Consider the following 27,333-nt stretch of genomic DNA (forward strand, 5'->3'; position numbering starts at 1 on the left):
ACATGGTAGGAATAGACCCTGCAGTCATCAGCCATGTCCTGAACATCGATAAGAGTTTTCCACCGGTGCAACAGAAAAGAAGGCTGCTCGACAAAGATAGATCAAAGGTCTTAAAAGAAGAAGTCGAGAAGCTGAAGGAGAATGGGTTCATCAGGGTGGCATTTTATCCATCATGGGTCTCTAATCCCGTACTAGTTCCCAAGCCGAATGGCAAGTGGCGAACATGCGTGGATTTCACAGACCTTAATAAAGCCTACCCTAAAGATTGTTTCCCACTCCCAAGAATCGACCAACTGATCGATGCCACTGCAAGGCATGAGATTCTCTCTTTCATGGATGCATACTCCAGGTATAATCAAGTTAGTATGCATCCTCCTGATGAGGATCACACTAGCATTCGGACTGACACCGGGCTTTACTGTTACAAAGTAATGCCCTTTAGTTTGAAAAATGCTGGTGCGACTTACCAACGACTGGTCAACCACATGTTTAGGGAGCTGATCGGCACAAACATGGAGGTTTATGTCGACGACATTTTGGTTAATTCGAAGAAGGCAGAAGGGCATATAGAGGATTTGCAAGAGTGCTTCAACGTCTTGAACAAATATCAGATGAAGCTGAATCCCCTTAAATGCTCCTTCGGGGTAGGATCAAGGAAGTTCTTGGGATTTATAGTTAACTCGAGAGAAATTGAAGCCAATCTCGAGAAGATCAAAGCCCTGATCGATATGAAATCGCCAACAAAGATTAAGGATGTTCAAAGTTTGACCGGAAGAATTGCCGCTGTCAGTAGATTTATTTCGAAATCAACGGACAAGTGCGATCCCATTTTTAATCTACTTAGAGGCAAAAAAAATTTGAATGGACAGAGGAATGAAAGCAGGCTTTCCAAGCATTGAAGACTCATATGGCGCAACCACCCATTCTATTGAAGTCGGTCGATGAGGAAACTTTGTTTGTCTACTTGGCGATTACTGAGTATGCTGCTAGTGTTGTTTTAGTGAGAGAAGAAGAAGGCGCACAGAAGGTCGTTTATTATGTAAGCAAAAGGCTAATTGGAGCAGAGCTGCGGTACGCACCTATTGAAAAGTTAGCCTATTGCTTAATTTTGGCCTCTAGGAAGTTACGGCCTTACTTTCAAGCTCACCCAATCATAGTTTTGACCGACCAACCTCTACGGCATGTTTTGCAAAAGCCGGAGGCTGCGGGTAGATTGTTGAAATAGGCAGTCGAACTTGGGCAGTTCGATATCTCTTACTTGCCGCGAGCAGTGATAAAAGGGCAACCTTAGCTGACTTCATTACAAAGTTCACTGAATTTACAGATAGCAAGCAGACCGAAGAGCTTGGAGAGCCTGAGTCTCAAAACCAATCTCCCTCATGGAAGTTATTTACAGACGGCTCTTCCAATGAGCATCATGCAGGGGCGGGGGTGATCCTGATTACGCCTGAAGGGCATCGATTTCACTGTGCAATCAAGTTTGACTTCACTGCTTCCAACAACGAGGCTGAGTATGAAGTGTTGCTTGCTAGGTTACGATTAGCCAGGGACATGAATATAAGGGTACTTGACATCTACAGTGACTCTCAGCTGGTGGTAAATCAAGTCATGGGAGAGTACCAGGCCTGAGGTTTAATGATGGTTGCTTATTTATACAAAACAAATGATCTATTGGCACAGTTTGACAAGTACACCCTTCAGTAAGTACCTCGCGACCAGAATTCAAACGCTGATGCTTTGGCCAAGTTAGCAAGTGTGAAGGATGCTGATACTCTAAACATAGTGCCAGTTGAGCGGCTATCTGTGCCCAGCATCCTAGCAGAGGAGACCACTTTGGTGATCCAGGTGGCAGATACATGGATGGCACCATACGTAGAGTATCTGACGCAAGGCGTGTTACCAACAGACAGAAACAAAGCTAGGACCCTTCAGCGACAGGCTGCTAGGTATATCCTGGTCGATGGAATCTTGTACCGAAAAAGATATTCAATGCCACTCCTCAGATGTATTTCGAAAGAGAAAGCCAAAGAATTAATGAAAGAGGTACACGAAGGCTTCTGTGGGGACCACGCTGATCCTGAGGCAAGGGTACTTCTGGCCAACGATGAATGAAGACTCGATGGAATTTGTACGGAGGTGCGACAAGTGCCAGAGGCTCTCAAAAATCCCGCGAGCAGCCCCTAATGAACTGAAACAGATGCAAAGTCCGTGGCCATATGCAGTGTGGGGTATAGATTTAATTGGGTCTTTACCCATAAGAAAGGGGGACGTCAAGTTTGATGTGGTTGCCGTCGATTATTTCACTAAATGGACCGAAGCCAAGCCGCTAGCAACCATAACGACTAAGAAAGTGCTAGATTTTGTGGTCAAAAACATCATTTGTCGCTATGGATTGCCAAGGAAATTGTCTCAGATAACGGCACGCAGTTTGATAGTGATTTATTCACGGACTTTTTCGAACGGCATGGGATTATCAAAAGCTTTTCTTTAGTCACTCATCCCCAAGCTAATGGACAAGTCGAAGCAGTCAATAAAATGCTAAAGGATACCCTGAAGAAAAGACTGGAAGAAGCTAAGGGTTCATGGCCAAAGCAATTGCTTGAAGTCCTTTGGTCGTACAGAACTTCCCATCGAACAGCGACAGGCCATACTCCATTTTCTTTGGCTTATGGGTATGAGGCTATGTTTCCTATTGAGTTAGATCCACCCTCGCATCGCATAATAACGTACGATCAAGGCTCTAACAGCCAACTATTGATGGAATCTCTGGACTTGATCGATGAGAAGCGTGAGCAAGCCCAACTCCGAGTAGCTGCATATCAGCAAAAAGTCATCCGGTACTTCAACTCTAAAGTACGTGAAAGAAAATTCAACGTCGGAGATTTAGTACTTTGAAGAGTTTTCTTAAACACCCGCGACCAGGCTGCTGGAGTACTCGGACCTAATTGGGAAGGGTCTTACCAGATTGAAGAAGTCCTTCATCCAGGCACCTATAAACTTGCTCGCTTAAACAGAGATCTCATTCCTCGCTATTGGAATGGAGAACATCTGCGCAAGTACTATCAATAAACAATTCTTCTTAAAGGATTGGCTTGTATTAATTTTAATTTTTACAAGTTATGAAAAAAGGGTTGGTCACTTTACGTGATTGATCGCTTATAAGTGTAAGATCTTATTGATCACTCGTGCAGACATGTTTTGTCCTTTTAATACGAGAAATATAAGGGACTATCCGCAGCTAGTCATTCTTGCCAATTATTGTATTTATTACAAGTATTTGCTCATTACGTGTGTTGTTTTGCTGTATTATCATTTTAATTATTTTGCTCCGAGCAGTAATGTTCGCACATGTCCTGGTCAAGGCAAGTGACTAAGGACCTAAAGCTCCTCAATCACTTGGGGGCATATATGGCATCTAGTAAGCAAAGCATATCGAAAGGTATGTAAACACATGAGCAAAATAAGTGAAAGCATGCTAAGGTACTTAGAGTATTTTTCAAAATTTTGTATTTTGTTAAATCAATCCAAAGTACAATGCTAAGTTCGGTCATGCGAACAGATGTTATAATAAAATGCAGGTATTATAATATCAAAAAGGAATTCTCTTACACTGCGAGCAGTGCTGCTCGGATGTAATTGTTCGATTAAAAGAAAAAAGATGCCCATGCAGTAATAAAAGTTAAAACATAAATAAAATTGTTTTTACATCATTACCCATAGGCCATGTAATTCAAAAGTAAAGAAAAAAGATAAAATCATGAGGCTGCCGGGGGGTCTTGTGGCGATTTCTACTGCTGTTGGTCGACTACATCCCCAGCCTCCTCTCGGGTGCCTTCGATGTCGGTTGCTAGAGAAATCTCTGGAGACCTTGGAATTGTTTCTTCCTCCAGGGGAGCAATGCACCTAGCTAACTCTGCCTCCCTGATATGGTCTGGAAGATAGGAGAAGTTAGCATTGGGGTTGTTTTTCAAGAACAAGTAGAAACACTCGAACGACGCCCCTTCAGAATCTTCAAGGTTGCGGGCATTCTGTTCCTCCAGTGCAGCAAATTCCTTGCGGCTTATCGCTAACTCATCTTGAAGCTTGTGGGCTTCCCGGTAATTATTGAGCGATACCTCCTTGTACTGCTCCTTGGATGCAGTGATCTTGGCGATACTCGCATCCTTCCTCTTCACCTCTTCTTCAAGAGAAGCGACTTTGGCCTCAGTCAGTTGCAGTGCCTCGAGGTGTTTTGCTTCAGCCTCCTTGAGGGCCTCAGTATGCTTCGCCTTGGCCTCCTTAAGGGCATCAGTTTGCTTCTCCTTGACTGCCTCCAGCTGCTCGGCATATGAAGCTTCTGCCGCCCTGAGTTTCTCGGTATATCAAGCCTCAACAGCACTAAGCTGATCGCTAAGTCTCTTTTCGAATTGAGCATTCTGCATCCTCAAAAACCGCCAGCTAGAAGTAAAGGTAAGCACCCCCTATGATCAGAAAAAGATAAGGTTGTAAATAGGAGCAAGTTAAAAAGAAAATTCATGAAGTACAATAAAGAAAACAACTTACAGCGAGCACTTCGTTCAGTGCGCGGTTGAGGATTTGGTTGACCCCCATAAAGCCGGTCTCCTGAATTGCCTCCCGACTGCGTCGGTGTTTTGTTATTCTCGACAGCCTATCTTTGGCTGAGTTAAGCACCACACCCGTGAAGCCATCTCCCGAGGCCTCTTCTCGGCGACCAGCCGACTGTTGAACGGTGGATGGTGGAGGCGTAGTGTCGACTGGAGCTGAAGGAGGAGTCTGTCCGACCGGAGACGGAGGATCTGGGTTTGTTGGAGTTGGAGGAGTTACCTCCCTGGCAGGAGCTGGTCGAGGAGTTGTCTCCTTCGTTGGAGTAGACGCTAGAGGGTCGTCTATTCGAGATTTCTTCGCTGGGGGATTGCTACAACCCTCCCCAGACTGGCGCCTGTGAGACTTTTTCTTGCTCGCCGAATTGGTGTACAAGTCAAAGGCGCGTTCGACAGGCATGTCTGCAAAAATGAAATGAGCGAACAGTCAGGTAATATAATAAAAGGAACTTGCTAAATTTAGGAAACAAGGGCAGATAAATTGAAAGTATAATACCCGAGCTATAATTACTGGTCGCTACACTATTTACTTTACTAGTGCTACACTCACTCTCTGGCCTAAAGAAGTTTGAATTTAAAGCAGGAGGGTATTTAAAGTTGCCATCCCCATCGAAGAGGTGACAGGGAATAGGCAGACTATCTAAAAGCGTAAAATCAATACCGTTCTCGTCCGATGACTCAAGAATAGGCTTTGAGGACTTCTTCTTTCCCTTCCTTGGAGGGGCCGGTGCAGCAGCAGGTCATGGGGCACCAGTTAGTTCATTGATGGTCACCCCAGTTGCCCTCCTCGAAGGAGGTTGTGACACATCTTGTTGTTGCTCGGGGACTTCAGTGCCAGTGGCACTCCCCAAAGTAGTTTCCCTCACATCCTGGTGAGGTTCCAGAAGGCCGACTAGTCTCAGATTGGCCCATGTGACCAGCTGTTTGACACTTTTCTCTATGTCGGTCATGCTAGCCAGGAGGGCTGATCAAACCTCCATGTCTGGGGTGGGGGATGGTCGCAACCAGGGGCCTGAAATGCACTAAATTTCTAAGGGAAATGCAGGAAGAATCAAAGAAAAAAAAATATACGACCCCGTGTTTTCTTGGTTGGGGTTGGATTTAAGGTCGAATAGGTAGTTGACCTTGTGTGGCATGGGGATCGGCCCCTTCTTATGACTATAAAGGATATAGAGTGCAAAGAGCATTCTATATTTATTTGGGGTGATTTGAAAATGAGCGACCCCAAAGTAATTGGCCACTCCTTGGAATAAAGGGTGGAGAGGCAGGATCACTCCTGCCTCGATATGATATATCGACCAGGCGCTATATGCACCTCCAGGCAGATTCACCCTTTGGTCTCTGGTGGGTTGGACTAGCGTCACCCCAGGAAGCCTGTACTTCTTAATATTATTGGCGATCATTCTAATCATTACTCAACTAGGAGGGGTGACGTACCATTCGACATCTGGTTGAGTTCCACTTCGGAGTTGGGCTTGAACTTGGATTCCTGGCTCAAGAGTGTTCTCAGCTCTATCGCTGGTCGAGGGAATTTCTACATGTGGAGCAGGCTGGTGTTCAGAAGGTTTATTTTTCTTTTTCTGGGCAGTGAATTTTACTCTACCCATGGCTGAAAGGCTTGAATGAGATCTGTTAAGTGTAGTTCGAGAAAATGGGATGTCCGGAATAAGTAACTACAATTGTTCTACGTCCACGAGCAATTGAGCGAGCAGGTTGTCGTCAATTGGTCTCTCACCTCCCCACAGATCTTGCATCAAAATCTGCGAACAGAAAAGGGGAGATGAGAACTTGGAGTCTAAAGACTTGTGTTGAAAGTGAGAATAACGTTGCTCGCATATAAAAGTTAAGCTTTTATATGACCAGCGGCATTCTAGCAAAAACATGAAGTCTCTTACGAGCAGTTTGAGAAATGGATTAAAAAGCGGAAGTAAAAAGTTTTTTCAGAGAAAACTTTTTTCGACTCCGAGAGGGCGGGAAAAGCCCAGTTTTTCAACTAGCTTAAAAATCAAATTTTTACTTCGATTTTACGCCCTAAATCTACAATCTCGACTACCAAACTGACTCATAACTCCTATGAAGTGTTATTTCACTACCTTATCAACCATCGATCAACATACCCATTTACTCAGACAGTTTTGGTCAAGAACACAGATACGCAACGAATAAAAAACAACTTTGCATGGCAACTCAAACAACTGAAAGGTTCGTAAAACTTACTTGGATGAAAGGTGGAGTATGAAAACGAAAGATTTAAGCGTCTGAACGGAGGTTCCTTAGACTAGCAGCAAGAGCTTCTAAGATTTTCTTGGCTCAAACAGTCAAAGTTCTTCGGAGTTCTTGAAAAAACAGAAGGCAAGTGAAAAGTAAAAAGTAAAAATATGAATTTGGGGTATTATTTATAGTAATGGAGACACCATAAAAGAAGTAATCATGAGATTACCTTTTTACAAAGTATGGGAAACTGTAATAGCCGTCAGACAAGATTTTGGAAAGCCGAAAAGACCTGGTTGGACATGATTGGTTGCTTTTTTTGAAGTGGCATGATGACTCTGACAGGTTTTATGGGGCATATGAAAGGTTAGACACCTAAGTTTACTTTATGCTGGTCGCACTAAAGTAAACTTGGGGGGCAAATTTTTACCCAAAAACAGTTGCTGATGACGTGGCAAGGATTTCTCACACGTGGTTGACACGTGGCAGAGTTGAAGTGAAGAACTGTTGTTCGGTTATTGACCAACTACACATTGCTTCATCAAGACTGACTATTAGGTACGACCATGCTGGTCGTATGATTCGGTTTATTCCCTTATGAGATTGTGATCTTGTAATAATTATATTTATTATTTCATCTTTATTACCTTGATACATAGATATTAAGGAGAGTTAAGGCCCAATGGCCCATGTAACCCCCCTTGAGCCTATAAATATGCATGAAATAGCTCAAGGAGGGGATTTTTGATATTTCAATCTTTTTCCTGAATATTGAGAGAGAGAGTTACAGTGCGATTATCCATCGTCTTATTGTAATTCTCCTAAGGTTTGTGAAACTCAAGAACCCTAGTTCTTTGATCACGGCATTGGGACTCAATAGTAATAATAGCACTAAGTGGACGTAGGTCATTACCATTCTTTGGGGTCGAACCACTATAAATCGTTGGTGCTTTCTTCTTTTCCATTAGATTAAACTCTTAATTGTCGTCTCATTTCCTGTCGTATATTTGACTCCGTGTCGTTGGCCAAATCGAGGGTCAACACAAATTTTTTTTAAAAAATCAAAATTTATTTTTAGAAATATTAAGTAACAACTATAAATATGGATCATTGATCTTAATCTAATGGTTAATATTAAAGTAAGCATCCATCGGTAGTAACTATTAAGAGTACCCCCATTTATATATACATATATATAAGGTGTGTATCTAATTTGGTTTAATATTTTTAATATATTTATGTCATTTTTTATAATATATACTATTATTTATTTATTTAAAATTTACATGACAACAAAAGAAACATTATAAAAATAAATTAATAAATTTTCTAAATAAAACTAAGCAAACATGTATTGAAGCAACCTAATAATAACATAATGTGATAATGTGTAAGTAAAAATGTAATTGTTGTAAAGTCCTAAATTGGCTAACCTTTTTCATAAATATATTTTATTATTTAATTGGTATTTTCGAAATTATATATTGGGTAAGTAAGTGGATTGTGTCTCTTTTTTGTAAGAATAAATTCTTTATTAAATGCATTTTATATATAGTCAAGTTTCCTTATTTATTTATGGCAACCTTGTCTATAATAAGTATGTATATTATAGAATTATTCTCTACATATTTTGATTGATTCTAGTCTTTTTAAAAAGAGGAAACTGAGTGAGTCTTGATGCCCAAGAAAATGAACCTAGCTGGGTTTTAAGACCAGGTTCGTTCATTTCCTGATGCTATAGAATGTGTCTGTCACATCTAGAAAATCCTGCAGTTAATAAAATGAGAAGTTATTTTGAGTAACTTTCCGATTTGGTCTGATTTGGGCCATAAACGAGATTGGCTGGCTTAGGGGGTTTTATACTCTATAAATACCAGACCTAAGCAGCAACCATTCTCATCTCTTCACCCTTCTAACGTTTCATGCTTTGAAGAGATCTTTTATATATAAAGAGTAGCCCTTGTTCAACTATCTCTTTGTTTGTTTGTTTTGCTTTATGTTGTTTATTCTTAAACAAGTCACAAAGCTTGTGAACGTGACACACAATCTTCGGGAGAAGATTTCCATAAGACTCGCTTCGGGAGGAAGCGAGCACTAATCAAGTTCAGAAGGGATTTTGTGTTCTTGGTGTTTATCAAAATCATATTATTAAAGTGGAGTACTTTAATGTTGCAACAATGATTTAGAGGGAGTCTAAACTTGTATATGTCAATTGCTTATTGTATTCTTGAAACTTTACTAATTGATTTTATCCATGGGCGTGACCCCGTAGACTAGGTTTTTCAAACCACATAAAAAACTTCTTGTGTCACGTTACTTTACTTTCTGTTCGTATATTCTTATTCATCAACAATTTGTCTTGATACATCAGAATATCTGTTTGTTCAAATAATTGTTTAATTATTCTGCATTAATTAAATTGTTTGTTAAATTCAGTTGATAATCTTAAAAAAACGGAATTTCAATTGTCATGTCACAATATATGTAAATGCATTATTATTTATATATATAGCTAAATTTTATAAATTTGACATTTACTTACAAATATTTATCCTCAGACATGTCAACATTACGTGTAAGTAAATATTCAATCTACTAAGCCATCAAAAACATGTAAAGACTTCAATACTCACACATATATGTGTGGGTAAACTTTTTAATGTATAATTTTACTTACACATATTTATCTTAACAAATGTCGATTTTATGTGCTGGAAAAGTTTTCTTAATGTAAACTTTATTTACACATTTATTGATCAATTTTAAAATTACATGTAAATATATATTTCTATTTAGTTACACATACTTAAGTGTAAGTAAAAAAAAGGTATAAGTAAAATACTCTTTTTTTTCTTGTGGTGTTAGGTTTAAAAAGAAGATGAGTAGGCAGAAAGAGATTTAGGGTTTTGTTTTATTTTGATTATATTTTGTTAATTAATTTTTAAAATTTATTTTAGTTTAGGTATATCTTGTTACAAGATAATTGTTGACGCGGTTTTTCGCCAACAGATAATTATATGAGTAAACATGATGGATTAGTGCTAAATAGTGAACCGTAATATGAAAATGACTTAATTCTAAACTGGCAAAATTAGTATCGTGGGAAGGTTATCACTCCTTTCTTTTTAGGTGGTTCGAAGGTTAAAATCTCTCTAGTCCACCAGTCGATATTATTGACTTATCTGGGTTAATCCTTAAATAGTATTTCTTTACAACAAAAACGCCAACCCCTTGCAACGCCCAGGGTCTTGGTATTTATAGGGAGAGGATACCTGGGCATTGATAAAGGGGGTCATCCCGTGACCTTCCTACCCATCATGTCATCTCTGTGACACTGATGATTAATTCCTAAAACCTGACAGTGAGGAGTGGTCTGTAAGGGGGGATAATGGGTCGCATGGCCCAAACCAGTCGTGGGGTGTTTGAATACGCATGTTTATAATGCGTGTCCGAGAATTCAGGAATGGAATAGACATGTGATGTCGGATATGTGCACGTTTACAATGCGTGGTAGCATTTACAAGGATTCGAGTGTCAGATCTATGCCGCACCTCGAGCTTGATGTAGCGCCAGCTCGTGATATCCATACTGCTGACCCACTACCTTCAAGTAGATTGTTAACTCTCTGATCAGCTTGGGCTGGAGAGGTGGAAACTCGTAACAGTAGCTCCGCGTGGACAATTTACACGTGGCAGACTGAATTATGCCCTTTTCTAGCTCGCCAATAACTTGCGGATATTTAGGGCGTACATTTGGCCCCCAAGCCCCTGCTCGTGATATATGACGTCATCTGTGACTATAGCTGGGGCTTTTAGGTTTCTTTTTCGACTCTTCATGTCCCATCCACTGCGCAAGTATCAGACACGTGGAGCACCATGGTTGGCGACAGTCCGGCTTCCGAGAATTGCATTAAATGGCCTAGCCTATCTTTGGCCGTCGTTTCGCCTCTCAAGTTATGACCCTCGTATCTCGCATTAATGCGATCGAACAGTCCTCGTTCCTTTGCCTCTTACGTATATATAAGGTTGGCCACCTTTTTCATGAGCCACCCTTTATTTGAATTTTTTTTTCCTCATCTTCTCTCCTCTTTAGCCTCAGAAATCTTTCTTCTTTCGGTTATCGTCCCAAATATCCCTACGCTCTTGCCACAAGAGTTTCTTCGTGACTCCAGTTCTAAAGGTTCCACCAGGACTCCGACTCCTACGCTTTTTGCGAATTTCACACGGCAAAAACACTGTAAGTCCTCTGCCTATTGCACGTTTTGATATTTTCGTTTCTCTGTTAAGTAAATTTCTTTCTTAGTCGCACACTGTAGGTTGTTTTTGGCTGGTGTTTTGTGCGTAGGTTTCTATCTTAGGGGTATCGATCATATGAGAACAAGTTTAGGAATGTGATGTATAGGACAAGATAATTTATGGGTAACTTTTCTGGGTAGCTTTATGGAATGCCTGCTTGGAGAGGGGAAGGCGATAGGTTTCTGGGGTGCAAAACCGGGTAGCTTAGGGGTCACGCTTCCTAGGCGGTTTTGCTTTTTGAAACTTTCCCTCCAAGGCAAGCATTATCCTGACCCTCCTGACACATAGATCCCGAGCAATCGGGGATCTATTGGGAACACAGGCGCGTGATCACAGCATCGCGTGGCCTCACGCACTGCGGGCTGAGATCACGTCAGCCCGTGTACAAAAATCACTTCTCGCGCTAGATTCCCTTTTCTATTTTTAGGTCGCCTATCTAAACTTTCTTCATCTTTGTTCGCTAGGCGACCAGATGGGGCCCAGGAGGAACATACCTAAAAAGAGTGTCGCCGACTCATCATCCCAGCAGGCCAGCAAAGGGAAAGAGATAGTAGCAGAATCTCCAATCCCCCACTTCGGTCCCACAGTGGAGAAAGAGGTCGAGGTGGGACCTGACGCCTTCTTTGAGGCAGAGAGGATAGTCTCGAAGGTTACGACCCAAGGGAGGGTCAACAAGATCTTGCTGTCCCATAACATCGAAATTGGGGCAGATGCTCTTGTTGCCCGACCTCCCCTCGAGGGCGAGAGGAGCTGCACGCCCCTTGACGAGGAGTTCGCGACCTGGAGCGACGAACACCTCAAGGCCAGGGCCTTCCTTCCTTTGGACCAGTACTTCGCAGACTTTCTGAATTACGTGAGGCTGGCTCCCTTCCAACTGCCCCCTAACTCCTATCGTCTGCTGGCGAGCTGAGGTACCTCTTCCTGAAGCATGAATGGGAGGTCCCTTCACCAGCGGACATCCTTTATTTCTTCTGCCTCAAAGCTAGCCCGGATCAATGGGGGCGAGGCGACGGGTTCTACTACCTGACCCATTTTCCCAACTCTCCTACAGTCATTGAGCTGCCCAGCCACCCCAACAACTTCAAGGACCAGTTCTTCATGTCGACGAGGTTTCGCAACTACGAACACCACTACTTCAACCGTCCTCGTAAGTTCTTTCTATCCTCAGCTCTCAAAATCATCACAATGCTTTATTTCTTTCCATGTGTATTGATTTGAATACCATCGTGCAGCCATTTTTGCGAGGACGGCCAAATCGGTGACCCTTGGGGGTCAATACGATACCTTGGCGGGGCTCCTACCAAGTGAAAAAGAATATCGCCAGCTCATATCCGACGAGACGATGCTGGCGTGCAAGTTAATTTCTCTGGGCCAGACCCTAGCCTTGAGGAGGTCGCGGGCCATCCCAGCAGCTCGCGAGTTGGCGCCCATCCCCGAGGGGGGTGCTGCGGTGAATGACGAGCAGGACGAGGAAGACGAGGTGCCGCTCATGCGCCAGAAGCGGGCCCTCGAGGTAGCCCAGGGCCTTGACGCGGATCGGATCCAGTCCGGGGCAGTAGCCGACCCCTCCAGCCAAGGTAACCCATACCTGTTTAGCGACTTAGATAGGGTTGTCACAGACCTTCAGCTCGCTAGGTTTAACCCAAGCCTGCTCGTACATCGTCACCAAGATGACCCAGACCTTAACATAACCCTACTCTAGTGTGTAGATCAACTAGTGCTGCCCTATGACATGAGCCGCCCTAGGGGCACTGTAGCAGTAGATAACATCCTGGCTTTTAGGTCAACCTTTTTTGAGGAGTACGGGACCAACCTTAGGTTGTGGCCCTCCCTTCTGGAGGGTGTAGTCGCTTTGGGGCTTAGGCAGTATGTTATGGAGTCTGATCCTAAGGTTGATCCATACCCCGAGCCCCCTCTCATTTGCATAGTTATAAACTTAGACTCCCCCATAGAAGCTCTGCGGCCGGAGGTCGTGGCAATAGATTCCTCCTCCAGCTCGAAGGGTAGGACCTTTTCAATACATCCTTAGATTTTTCTTATAATCAAGTAACCTTACATGTATCCTAACACTTCTTTCTTTTTGTTTCAGGTGAAGAGATGGCACAGCCCGGAGACAACGTCCTGCGGTCCATCTTCCAGGGGGGGAATCCTCCCTCCGAATCGTCCAGGCCACTGGTCAAGAAACCCCGGTTTACCAAGAAGACTCCTCCCGGGTTCGTCTCCAAGTCTCCCGCTAAGGGCAGGGGCCAGGCCCCTGAAACAGTGGAGAACATGCCTCCACCTCCTCCGCGACCTCCGGTCCCTGCTCGGGATCAGGAGGCACCAGCTGGAACCACGCTAACTCCCACTCCTATCGTGCGTAAATCAGTTAACCCTCAGGCTCTGGAGAAAATCCCCGAGGCACATTACTACAACGCCACCCCGAGGGACTTGCGATAGATCGAGACAAGGAGCCCCGAGAATGTCATGGAGTCTTCGCTAGGGATGACCCTCACGGTAATGTTACCTAGTTAACTTAGTCAATTTTCTCTGCTTTCTCTTTATCACATGCCTTACTATCTTTTCCTTTGCAGGCGGCTTTGGCTCTACACCGCAGCATAGCTCGGTCCAGGGCTAGGTTTGACGAGATCAAGGGCGAGTTCTAGACTGCTCAGGTCACTCTCGCGTCTGTACAACCGCAAGAGCGAGATGCCAAGGTTTCCCTAACGACTGTCAAGGAAGCGAAAAGGCCGCGCAGGTCGCATTAGCCGCTGCGAAGGCCGATCTGGAGGCCGCACAGGGCGCCTTGGCCGCGGCGAAAACCGAACTCGAGGCTGCACAGGCCGCCTTGGTTGCTGCGAAGGCCGAGCTTGAGGAGGCCAAGGCCGCCCTTGTGGCAAAGAGGGCATCTTCCAGCTCCTCCATGGAGGCCATGCTTTATCATTGTTGGGCTTTCAACCAGGATGGCGATTTCTCCTTCCTGGCGCTGGAGGTGTGGGAGCCCTTCCTCGAGAAGTTCAAGGCTCATCTTCAACAGGAGGCGCCCTCTGGACTGGGGAGACTTTTGCTGCAGGCGAGCAGGAGACCGAAGGGGTGACCTCAACGAAACGGCCTGGGGGGCCTAGAACTTTTATTTTTATTTATTTGTAATCTTTTACCACGAGTTTTTTCTCCTAGACAATTGGTTTTCCCGAGTTTCATTTTAATCTACTTTTACCATTATTGTTATTTATTTTTAGCGCATTTGGTAAAAACTTAGTTTGCGTTAATTTTTTATTGATATCCCATGCTTTCTATGAAAAACATCGATTAACCAATTTAAATCAACTTCTAAGTTTTAGGACCTGGTTGTATCTAGGACGTTGATTTTAAAAACTTAGTTCGCGTTAATTCTTTATTGATATTTCGTGCTTTTTAAGAAAAACATCGATTAATCAATTTGAATCAACTTCTAAGTTTTGGACCTGGTTGTATCCAGGACATTGATTTTAAAAACTTAGTTCGTGTTAATTCTTTATTGATATCTCATGCTTTTTAAGAAAAACATCGATTAACCAATTTGAAACAACTTCTAAGTTTTGGACCTGGTTGTATCCAGGACGTTGATTTTAAAAACTTAGTTCGCGTTAATTCTTTATTGATATCTCGTGCTTTTTAAGAAAAACATCGATTAACCAATTTGAATCAACTTCTAATTTTAGGACCTGGTTGTATCCAGGACGTTGATTTTTAAGACTTAGTTCGCATTAATTCTTTATTGATATTTCGTGCTTTTTAAGAAAAACATCGATTAATCAATTTGAATCAACTTCTAAGTTTTGGACCTGGTTGTATCCAGGACGTTGATTTTAAAAACTTAGTTCGCGTTAATTCTTTATTGATATCTTGTGCTTTTTAAGAAAAACATCGATTAACCAATTTGACTCAACTTCTAAGTTTAGGACCTGGTTGTATCCAGGCCGTTGATTTTAAAAACTTAGTTCGAGTTAATTCTTTATTGACATTTCATGCTTTTTAAGAAAAACATCGATTAATCAATTTGAATCAACTTCTAAGTTTTGGACCTGGTTGTATCCAGGATATATGCCCCCTAAGTAACAAGGAAATGACCTTTCATGGTTACTTGAAACGTGCTCATTTAACATTACGTCCACAAAAATATACAATGATACGAAGAAAGTATCTCTCATTATTTAATAAAACAAAGTGGCTTTCCTAACTAAGCCTTACAAAAGTATTATTGATAATATTTCTTCAGGTGTACATTGTTCCAAGTCCATGGGACTGCTTCTCCATTAATCCGAGCTAGCTTAAAGGTTTCTTCTTTCACAATCTCTATTATTTGATAGGGTCCTTCCCAGTTTGGTCCCAACACTCTGTCTTTGGGATCCTTACCGGCCAAGAAGACTCTTCAGAGCACCAGTTCACCTACGCTAAAGATGCGTTTCTTGACCTTTGAGTTGAAATAACGAGTGATCTTTCTGTTGATAATGTGCAAGTTGCAGCTGCGAAGCTTCTCATTTTTCGTCAATTAGGTTGAGGGATGCGTAGAGCAATTTGTCGTTCTTGTCTTGGTCAAATGTCCGGACTCTATGCGAGGCTATCTTTGCTTCGACGGGAAGGACAACCTCACTCTCGAAAGCTAGGGAGAAAGGAGTGTGACCCGTCGAAGTTTGGTGTAAGGTCCGGTATGCCCACAGCACCTGGGGGAGCTGTTCAGGCCAAACTCCCTTGGCTTCATCCAGCCTATTCTTGAGGGTCGCTTTTAGTGTCTTGTTCACAGCCTCGACCTGCCCATTAGCTTGGGGTTAGGCCACGGAGGAGAAGCTTTTAACTATGCCATGCCTCTTGCAAAATTTGCTGAAGAGATCGCTATCGAACTGTGTTTTGTTATCCGACACGATCTTCTTTGGCAGCCCGACTCGGCAGACAATACTCTTAACCACAAACTCAAGGACCCTCTTTGAAGTAATCGTCGCCAGGGCCTATGCTTCTGCCCATTTTGTGAAGTAGTCTATAGCAAACATAGCATAGCGAACTCCTCCCTTTCCCGTGGGAAGGGCTCCAACTAAATCAATCCCCCAGACTGCGAACGGCCACGGGGATGAGATATTCTTTAGCTCGACTGGAAGGGCTCGGGCGACTGTGGCGAACCGCTGGCACCTGTCGCACTTTTTGACATAAGAGATCGAGTCCTTCAATAGAGTGGGCCAATAATACCCTTGCCTCAACACCTTTAAGGCGAGGTTTTTCCCCCCAGCATGATCTCCGTAAAATCCCTCATGTACCTCCTGCAAAATGGTCTTTGCCTCACCTGACAGAACACACCACAGAAGAGGTAAAGAGAGGCCACGCCGATATAATGTCCCGTCTATCATAACATACCTCGGAGCCTGGTAAAGTACCCTCCTTATGTCGTTTCGCTCCTCGGGTAACTTCCCTGTTGTGAGGTACTCGATTATGGGAGTCATCTAGGTCGGTCTAGTGTCGATCATCTCGACCTCTACCCCAGCTTCCTCAATGCTTGCTCTTTCCAAGAATTCTATCGGTACCAGGCCCAAAGTTTCTGCCTCCCCGGAGGTGGCGATCTTTGCCAGGGCATCAGCATTGGCATTCTGCTCCCGAGGTATCTGTTCAATTGAGTTGTGCTCAAATGTGGATAGCTCCTTCTTTACCTTGGCCAGGTAAGCAGCCATCTTGGTTCCCCGTGCTTGGTATTCTCCTAATACTTGGTCTACCACGAGCTGGGAATCGCTGTAGCACTGGACGGAGCTGGCCTTCAGCTCCTGGGTCACCCTTAGCCCAGCCAATAAAGCTTCGTATTTAGCTTCATTGTTGGATGCTTTGAATTCGAATCATAACGCAGAGTGGAATCAATGTCCATCCGGGGATATCAATATGATTCCAGCTCTGGACCCATTCTCCTTGGACGAGCCATCTACGAAGACTTTCCACGAGGCCCGAACCGATTCTTCTACTGGTTCTTCTCGGAATCCCGTGCACTCTGCCACAAAACCAGCTAGATCTTGGCTTTTCACAACATTTCGCGGCATGTACAGCATCTCAAATTTGCTGAGCTCGATAGCCCATTTCAACAGATGTCCCGATGCCTCAGGTTTCTGCAAAACCTGCCTTAAAGGTTGATCGGTTATGACGTGTATTGAATGGGACTGGAAATACGGCCAGAGCTTTTAGGATGCCGTAATAAGGCAGAAAGCCATCTTTTCCATCAACAGGTATCGGGATTCAGCTCCGAGAAGCCTCTTGCTGATGTAATAGACTGGCTTCTGAGACCGGTCTTCTTCCCGGACCAGTACGGTGCTAGCCGCATCTTCCGTGACAGCCAGGTAAAGGAAAAGAGGCTCTCCTGCTGTTGGTTTGGACAACACGGGCAACTCGGATAAATGTGCTTTCAGGTCGAGGAAGGCACGTTCAGACTCTTCGGTCCACTCGAATTTTTTATTTCCCCGGAGCAGGTTGTAGAATGGCAAACACTTGTCGGTAGACTTGGAAATGAACCGATTAAGGGCTGCCACCCTTCCTGTCAGACTTTGAACATCTTTTCGCGACCAGGGTGATGGCATCTCGAGTAGCGACCTGATCTTATCAGGGTTCGCCTCTATTCCTCTAGTGTTGACTATGAAACCTAGAAATTTTCCTGACGCAACCCCGAAAGTACACTTTTGGGGATTTAGCCTCATGCCGTACTCCCTTAAAATCTTAAAGCATTCCTTCAGATCGGAGACATGGTTATCGACAGTTTTTTACTTGACCAACATGTCGTCAACATACACTTCCATGTTTTTCCCAATCTGATTAGTAAATATCCTATTTACCAACCTCTGGTATGTAGCTCCTGCATTTTTCAGCCCGAAAGGCATGACCTTGTAGCAATAAACGTTAGTTGGGGTCATGAAGCTAGTGTGCTTCTGGTCTGTGGGGTTCATGGCGATCTGGTTATAGCCCGAGTATGCATCCATAAAAGACATCAGCTCGTGCCCCACCGTGGCATCTACCAATTGATTAATCCTTGGCAAGGGGAAGCAATCTTTAGGGCAGGCTTTATTCGGATCGGAAAAGTCGATGCAGGTCCGCCACTTCCCGTTGGGCTTCGGGACCAGAACAGGATTGGCGACCCAGATCGGGTACTTTGCCTCGCGGATAAATCCATACTTTAAGAGCCGAGCTACTTCCTCCTCTAGGGCCTCAGCTCGGGTCGTGCCCAGTCGCCTTTGTTTCTGGGACTTCGCAGGCACGTTCTTGTCCAAGTTGAGGGTGTGCATGATGACGCTCGGGCTGATCCCTACCATGTCCTCATGAGACCAGGCTAACACATCTAGATTTTCTTGTAGAAATCTAAGCAGCTCCACCTTCCTTTTGCTACACAGGTTTTTCCCGAGCTTTACGACCTTCGAGGGGTCTTGTGGGTCGATGCTTACTTCCTTGAGCTCTTCAATGGCCTAGAGCTCGGATCTATCCTCACCTATCCTGGGGTCGATATTATCATTCAAGATGATACTCTCCCCACTAGCATTCTGAGGTTTTTCTATCTCCGAAGTAAATCCTACTTCCTAAGATTCCTCGTCCCCGCCGTGGAGGGTCATCGTCTGATGCCCAGGTCGTGACTTTCCCTTCATGGAAATGCTATAGCATTCCCTGGCAGCGAGCTGATCACCTCGGATCATGCATATCCCCGTGGAGGATGGGAATTTGATTGCGAGATGGCGGATGGAGGTTATAGCTTCAAATGCTATCAACGTAGGATGGCCCAGAATGGCGTAGTAGGCGGCGGGACAATCGATGACCACGAATTCGAGGAGTTTGGAGACAGTCCGGGGCCCCTCTCCCAAGGTAATTACCAGCTCGATTGTCCCTATCGCCACTGACCCTTCTCCGAAAAATCCATACAGCATCATGGAGGTGGCCTTTAACTCGGTGACAGATAACCTCATCTTCTGTAGTGTAGATCGGAACAGCAAGTTCACCAAACTCCAATTATCGATAAGTATCCTCCTAACTCTCCGGTTGGTGAGTTGGGCAGTTATGACCAGAGGATCCTTATGGGGGAACTGGACGTGACTAGCATCCTCCTCGGTAAATATGATTGGTTGCCTCTCCAGTCGTTGTTGTTTGGGTAGATGCTGCTCCGGGACAAACTCCACTTCGTTATGAGTCTTCAACTCATTGACATATCTCTTCCGGGCACCTCTGCTCGTGTCGGCCAAATGGGGGCCTTCGGAGATTGTGGATATCCCTCCCCCTATCACAGAAGGAGGGGTGTCCTGATTTATCCAGGGCCCGAGCTGACTCACCGAAGCTTCCAGAGCCGGTTGACTGATGGGAACTCTGTTCCGCGCATATTGAGCCAAAGGTCTGGCTTTGATCAGAGTCTCGATCTCATCCTTCAGATGCCTACAATCGTCAGTGTTGTGACCAATATCGTTGTGGAATCGACAAAACTTGGAAGGGTCCCTCTTGGCTTTCTGGTGCTTTAAAGGCTCCGGCTTTTTCCAGGGGAGGCGAGCAGAGTTTGCTAAGAAAATGTGTTCCCTAGTGTTAGTGAGCTTGGTGTAAGCCGTGTAGACCGGCTTAAATTTTTCCACGGGCTTGTTCTTCTTCGGGCCGTGTTGGTCGCCCTCGCTGCTCCCTTTTCTCTTACCTCCACCCCCTTGGTTGTTCTGGGTAACGGTTTGACTTATTCTTATGACATCCGTTTCCACTCCAAGGGGCTGATCAAGGGCCTGGCTAGTTCCAGTGACCGATGCTCGTACCTCTTCCAGGTTTATCCACTCCTGGGCCTTGTTTAGGAATTCATCCACGGTGCTGACACCTCTTCTTTGTATCTCTTTCCATAGCCCACCTCCAACGAGGATTCCCATCCTCAAGGCCATAAGCTTGGAGCTGTCGTCTGCGTCCCTGGCTCGAGCAGTGACATTTGCGAACCTGCTTAAGTAAGCCTTCAAATGTTCTCCGGGCTGCTGCTTCATGTTCGCCAGGGTGTCAGCTTTGACGCGGGCAGCTTGAGAAGCTCGAAATGCCCTCTTGAAGTCGGCAAAAAAATTCTTCCACGAGCTGATGGAATGCTTTTTCCACTGCTTGAACCACTGCCTAGCTGGCCCATTCAAAGTGGAAGGGATTACCAAACACCTCAGCTCTGGGCCGATATTATGGGCCATCATCAAGGTATTGAACATACCCAAATGATCCGACAGGTCTCCGTCTCCATCGAACTTAGATAAGTGGGGCATATGGAAACCAGGTGGATACATCGTGGTTGCTATGCTGGGGGCGAAGAGCTCGAGTTCGTCCCCCGAGTCATATTCGTCTTTTTCCTTTTCCGACAAGAGCTTCTTCATCAGCTCCTCCATCTGAGCTAAACGGTCTAGGATTTGGTCCTTACTTCCTTGGTTTTTCTGGGGCTGTTCAACAGCTCCCGATCCATTGTAAGCGTTGGACGAGTTACTGTCCCGCCAAGCTTGAGCTTGGTTAGGTGGGATATTCCCACTGTCATGTACTTTCGATAGACCATCCCCTTGGTGAGCATGACTACCATTTCTAGCCGGATCTCCCCTTTGTGAGTTGAGGCGATTTCAAAGGTCGGCCCTCGGGGTGGCCTGAGGGCTTTGTGCCGAACTCAAGCGATTGCGCAGGTCTTCACCAGACATGCCACTTCGGTGGCTCCCGGTCCAGTAACTCCCGTTTGAAAAACTCGGAGCCCGCTGCTGAGGGTGAGGATCCGGGACTTCCCCACGCGCTCGGCTGCGACGGGAAGGACCGGCAGAAGGAGGATTTGTCCTGCTGCTCCCATGAGTCGGAATGTCCCAAACTGGACGGGGAGGAGATGGGTACCTTATTGGCGACGGGGGATGCCTAACTGGTGACGCGATCCTAGTCCCGTCTGGGCGGATCAAGTTAGGTCGCGGCCGCTTCTCTCTACCATCCCCCACATCCTGTGCTCGGCGGTCTGACCGTGGTGCGGGACGGCTGGCCGAAGCAGGCTGTCTTTGCGAGCCCTCCCCGGATCTCTTCCGCGAGCTTCCTCGAGCCCTTCTGGGCGCGTTCGATTGTGGAATCGAACTAGGAGTTGAGGTTCAGACTGATCAGCTGAAATGCTGGTTAGCCCTAGGAAACTCCTCAAACACAGTTTCCTGGTGGTGGTGTGACGTGGGGGTAGAACTCGGAGTTGAGGCTCTGACTAACCGACTGGGCTTTGCCCGGTTATCCCAGCGAGACTTATGAGTCCCGCTTTGCCTCTTTCCAATGTTAGTGTCGTTTGTAAGAGGGGGTAGCCAGGCCAAGACTTCTTCGATTTGTTTGTTTGCTCTAGATAGCTGACTCCTCAACTGTATGTTCACCATTTCTATCGCCGTCAAGAAATCCGGGTTCGGATTTGGTGGCCGAGGTGCCGAACTTCTTGTGTCGCCCTGGCCCATCGACTGCTTTCCCGGTCGCTGTTGGATCTCGGGATTTTGTTCATCGGATGTGGCGGCCTGGTGGGCCTCCTGCCCATCATGTTGATCTGCCTCGTTACCATGTCTCGAACGAGTAACCACCATGATCAGATTTCTGCGATAGCACCAATCTAAATCCTCTCAATGAAAGCACCAAACTATTGACGCGATTCTTCGCCAACAGATAATTATACGAATAAACAAGATGGATTAGTGCTAAATAGTGAACCGTAATATGAAAATGACTTAATTCTAAACTGGCGAAATTAGTATCGTGGGAAGGTTATCACTCCTTTCGTTTTAGGTGGTTCGAAGGTTAAAATCCCTCTAGTCCACCAGTCGATATTATTGACTTATCTGGGTTAATCCTTATAGAGTATTTCTTTACAACAAAAACACCAACCCCTTGCAACGCCCAGGGTCTTGGTATTTATAGGGAGAGGATACATGGGCGTTGGTAAAGGGGGTCATCTCATGACCTTCTTACCCATCATGTCATCTCTGTGACACTGATGATTAATTCCTAAAACCTAACAGTGAGGTGTGGTCTAATCAATAGGTAATGGGGGATAATGGGCCGCATGGCCCAAACCAGTCGTGGGGTGTCTGAATACGCACGTTTATACTGCGTGTCCGAGAATTCAGGAATGGAATAGACACGTGATGTCTGATATGTGCACGTTTACATTGCGTGGTAGCCTTTACAAGGATTCGGGTGTCAGATCTATGCCGCACCTCGAGCTTGATGTAGCGCCAGCTCGTGATATCCATACTGCTGACCTGCTGCCTTCGAGTAGACTGTTAACTCTCTGATCAGCTCAGACTGGAGAGGTGGAAACTCGTAACAGTAGCTCCGGATGGATGATTTACACGTGACGGACTGAATTATGCCCTTTTCCAGCTCGCCAATAACTTGCGGATATTTAGGGCGTACAATAATATTATATATATTCCAATAGAAATGTATACTCAAGGGTACACTTTGAACTAGGTTGATAAAATAAAAGCTACAATAAAAGTTACAACTCTATGTTTAAAGTACAAATAAAAGGAGTGAAAATAGAAAAAAGAAGAAATGATGAAATACAAACTCAAAGCAATAATTATACAATATGAACAATAGAGAAAAATAAGAACAAAACAAGGAAAAGAAACTCTCACAGTTACATCACTTTAAGTGTAGAGTAGTGGGATCACCAATTTGAACAAGGTTCTAACCTTTATCAAAAAGCTTATTTCCCATGATCTCTAAGCTCTAAAAGACTCTCAAGTTTATGAAATAACTCTCTGGAATTATCAAGCCTTTAGTGTATTTTCTAGCCAAGTGCTTCGTGGATAAAAAATTAGTTTTCTTACATGTGAGCACGAGACTTCTACTTAGAGAGTTTTGATACATCTTTTGAATTTCAAACTCCATCAATTCCCTTGGTTGTTACCAATGTTAAATTGAGTATTTATGGAATTAAAGTGAAGATTTGGGAGTCACTAGAAGTGTTCCACGCGTTCAAATTGATGAAAATGAAAAAAGGAATTCGGCTGTCAACCTCCTAGGATGCGGCCTAGAGGCTCTGCCTCCTCGATCGCAACTTGAGCACTTTGTCACCTCCCAATTTTGCAATTTGACACAAAAACGTCCCAATTTATTCACTTTTGATTTTGTAACTTCCATACACCTAATGGGAGTCAAAATTCCTTCTCCAACAACTATTCAACATAATAACTCATGAAATTCAATTTAGAATTGCCTCTTATTCAATTCAATTTGTTAGTTACAAATGATTACTGACTTGTAAGATGTGTAAGTCCCAAAAGTATGTTACAAATTTGGACAAACACATTTGTTCCACTTAAAATGAAGAAGAAGAAAACTTAGATACTTAAGTGGTATAAATCTAAAAGCTTAAGAAATTCGTAGCAAATATCCCTACAATAATAATTGACATCATTTATCAAGGTTATGTTTGGACCTTAAATTTTAGTATGGAAAGAAAAATGGATTTTTTTTTAAAAATATGACATTTTAATAATTAATATATAAAAATATGGTTTTGCCATATCACTAACTTTTTCTAATAAAACTTTCAAAAACCATATTATATATGACTTTTTTTACCAATTAACTTTTAGATTTTCCTATACAAGCCATATAATCAACCTTCTAAAAATTAATATTATATATATAAATAATTCTCATATATGCATACGTGCATATATTTTTTCATATATATAATTGTTTAAATATATTTAATTGGATATGCAAATTAACGTACATATATACATATATGTACTGCATTTACAAGTCGTATGCTCTTTCATGGTGATCATTATTCATTCAGAGAAAGAATTAATTGAAGATTATGAATTAAATTAATAATTGTACAAGGAAGAAAAATAAATAAATCATCTCTGAATGTACTATTTAATAGTTAGACTTCAATTAAGTTCCATGCAATGCTTTCTTTTTTATTTGAAAATTTAATGTGTCAATGTTTAGTATTTATTCATCTTTCTTTTCTTTCTTTTTTCCTTTTTCTTTTTATTCATAATAGCAATATAATAATAAAAATTTGGCAGGTAAAAAACATAAGCTAATTGTTTCGTATGATCTTATACACAATTTTTGTTTATATTAGATACAAGCAACGTGCAATGCACATTTGTCTAATTTTATTTATTAATTATTTTAATAAATTTATATTATTTTTATATAAATTTTAAATAAGTAGACAATATTATATATAAAATAATTACATAAACATATTAAAAGAAAAATTAAACCAAAACATTATTTATAATTTTTTTAAAAGTATATATAATATGATAATTTTTTAGATCACAAATTACTCTATTTATAACATTCATCATATTATTCTAATTACACCTTAATGATTCAAGAATAAGCTTGTTTTTATGTAGTTACATAGTCATATTATTTATATATACACGACACCTATATATAAAATATTTGTAATATTTATTGTAATTAATGAATATATATATTTATATAAGTTAGATCAAATCAAAAAAACATGTTTCTTTTTAAATATAAATGATATTTTTTTTAATAAAAACTAAGATTATGTATTATATATTATTATTATAATGATATTTTATAATATTCAAATTTATATTAATATATTTATTAAATATCTAATTTTTTATTATAATAATAATATTTTTATAACATTTAAATTTATATTAATATAATTATTATATATAGTTATATATTAAATATTATTATAATAATGATATTTTATAATATTTGAAATTATATTAATATGATTAATAAATATTTATTTTTAATTAATTTTAAAAGAATATTCCATTAACTATTTAAAATATTATCTGAAAGTTAATAAAACAAACCATTAAAATCAAGAATTTCCGTTATTTATCAATTATTTATATATAGGAGATGCAAATAAAATTATATTAATATTTCCTTATTCAAAATTAAAAAAATGTGAATAAAATAAAAACGGATTATTCTCATTTCAGAAAAAGGAAAGAAAAAAAGTGGTAAACTGTTTAATATTATAAAAATAAAATATTTTTTAATAGTTATACAACAATTTATATATGTATATATATAAAGTATATTTTATGAGAAATGTCTCTAAGAAGTGAGGGTCTTAATTGGTTTTATGTTGCCCAATATCAATATTTCATTTACAAATCTGTCACTGTAACCAGTTACAAGAAAAGTTGTAATGGACTACAAATTTTCTAAATTTGAGAGTTTTAACCAGTTACAAGCCTATGATTTTTTTTTGTTCCAGACTTGTAAATAGTTACCACTCTTAACCTAAGAAATATTGTAACCTGTTACCATTGTGAAGATGAGAAAGTGGTAACAGGTTATAGTGACAAGATTTTGCATATTTACAAAAAAAAAAAAAAAAATCCAACCTAGAAATAAGAAAAATTCAACCCAATTACTATGTTTAATTTGTAACCGGTTACCACTCTTAAAACTATATCATATATTTTTAATTGGCCACTATTCTAAAACTGTAACTAGTTGCTTTGTCATGTTTGTAACCAGTTACTTGATTACCATTCTAAAACTATAACTAGTTACTTTGACATTGACATGTTTGTAACCAGTTATCCTTATTGATTTTGTTCTCTTAGAAAAGCAATATAGATTACAAATGAATGCATAAGGGACTTATTAATATGTGAATATATTTTGTGTGACCAATAGATCATGAACCACTTTTTTCTTGTCTGTTGACATGGTTTTCTCTCTATTTTATTAGTCCTATCTCTGTTGTTTGTCTGTAAGTTTGGTACATGGCGTCCAGTAGTCAATCTATTCAAGTTGTTGAAGCCCAATATGCCAACATCAGGTTGGAAGAAGAGGAAGAGGGGGGCATTTCTTTTGATGCCATTGCAAGGTGGTGTCTAGTTGGTAGATTTTTTTTTCCAGAAAGATCGATAGACTTCGAGGTGATGAAACATTGGTTAGCAGCATTATGGAGACCAGGAAAAGGTATGTTCATTATGGAGTTGGAGAATAACCTATATTTATTCCAGTTTTATCATGAGGTAGACATCAAGAGGGTCATTGAGGTAACCCATGGACCTTTAATAGAATGCAATTAGTTTTCAAGCGGCTGAAGGAAAGGCATAATACCATCCTTTCAAGCATACACGTTAGGGAACCCTTAGTCCCATTACAGATATACAACCAAGTGTAGTTTTCTTACGTTTAGTCTCTGCGTTCACTGATTACGAGCGACGCTCCTCGAGCACGATCCGTTCCCGAGCCATAGCCTTAACACCTAGTCACAACCAAGGTATAGGATTACATTAATATTCAAATAAGGGTTCCTAGATACAATACTAGCTTCCGGAACATCGAATTCCACCAAGCACGGTGGGGAAATCGATCTCGAGCACCCTAGACTACATTCTCGTGCCTAAAATCCTCAAATGTTCAAGTGTGCACCTAAGGGCTGCGGCCCTTGAAACCTAGCCGCAGACCTGCCCTAAAACAGAGCCAAGGCCATCCTTGGTAGCAGACACGCGCCGCGGCGCTTCCCTTGGCCGAGCCTCCCTGGCTCCTTTGCATCCTAGGGCCGCAGCGCTCTAGAACAGAGCCGCGGCCCTTCCCTTCGTGCCCAGAAAATCCACCATTTCTAACCTCTAAACCTCATCCAAAACCATCCCAAAGCTCCCTAATTCAAAACCAATCAATCACAAAACTTTTAACATGACTCTAACAACGTAACTCAGCAGAAATCCAGCCTAAAAACCTACTATAATCCCATTTTTAATTTCTGAAACTCAAGAACTTAAAAAACCAAAACCAGTCACACAAAACTAGAATTTAAAGTTCCAAATCACGAATTGGAGCTTACCTCTTCTGCTGAACCAATTCCTTGAAAAATTCATGAGCTAAAACCCAAGCTCTCAGCTTCAATTCAGCCCTTAAACAACAAAATCATAAGTGCCTTAATACTCAGCCAAAAACTCAGAATTCTAACCCCAAAAACACAATTCAATTCTCACCTTAGCCTTGGTTGAGTGTTCCTTGGATAATTCTTGAGCTAATCTTCCAAATCCCCACTTCAATCCTCTTAATTACCAGCTCAATTCCCTAAATTTCCAGTGTTTTGTGTTTTCTCCTTGGAAGGGAGAGAGAAAGAAGAAGTCAGTCTATTTTTGTTCCACTAGCTTCTGTTTTGGCTAAGTCTAACTTTGGTTACTTAGGTCAATCCCGAGGCTCGGGGTGCCAGAAATGTCCCCGAGGGCAAAACGGTAAAAATTCCCCAATATTCCCGACTAGAC

This window comes from Humulus lupulus, chromosome 5, assembly GCF_963169125.1.
Source record: "Humulus lupulus chromosome 5, drHumLupu1.1, whole genome shotgun sequence".
Lineage (NCBI taxonomy): Eukaryota > Viridiplantae > Streptophyta > Magnoliopsida > Rosales > Cannabaceae > Humulus > Humulus lupulus.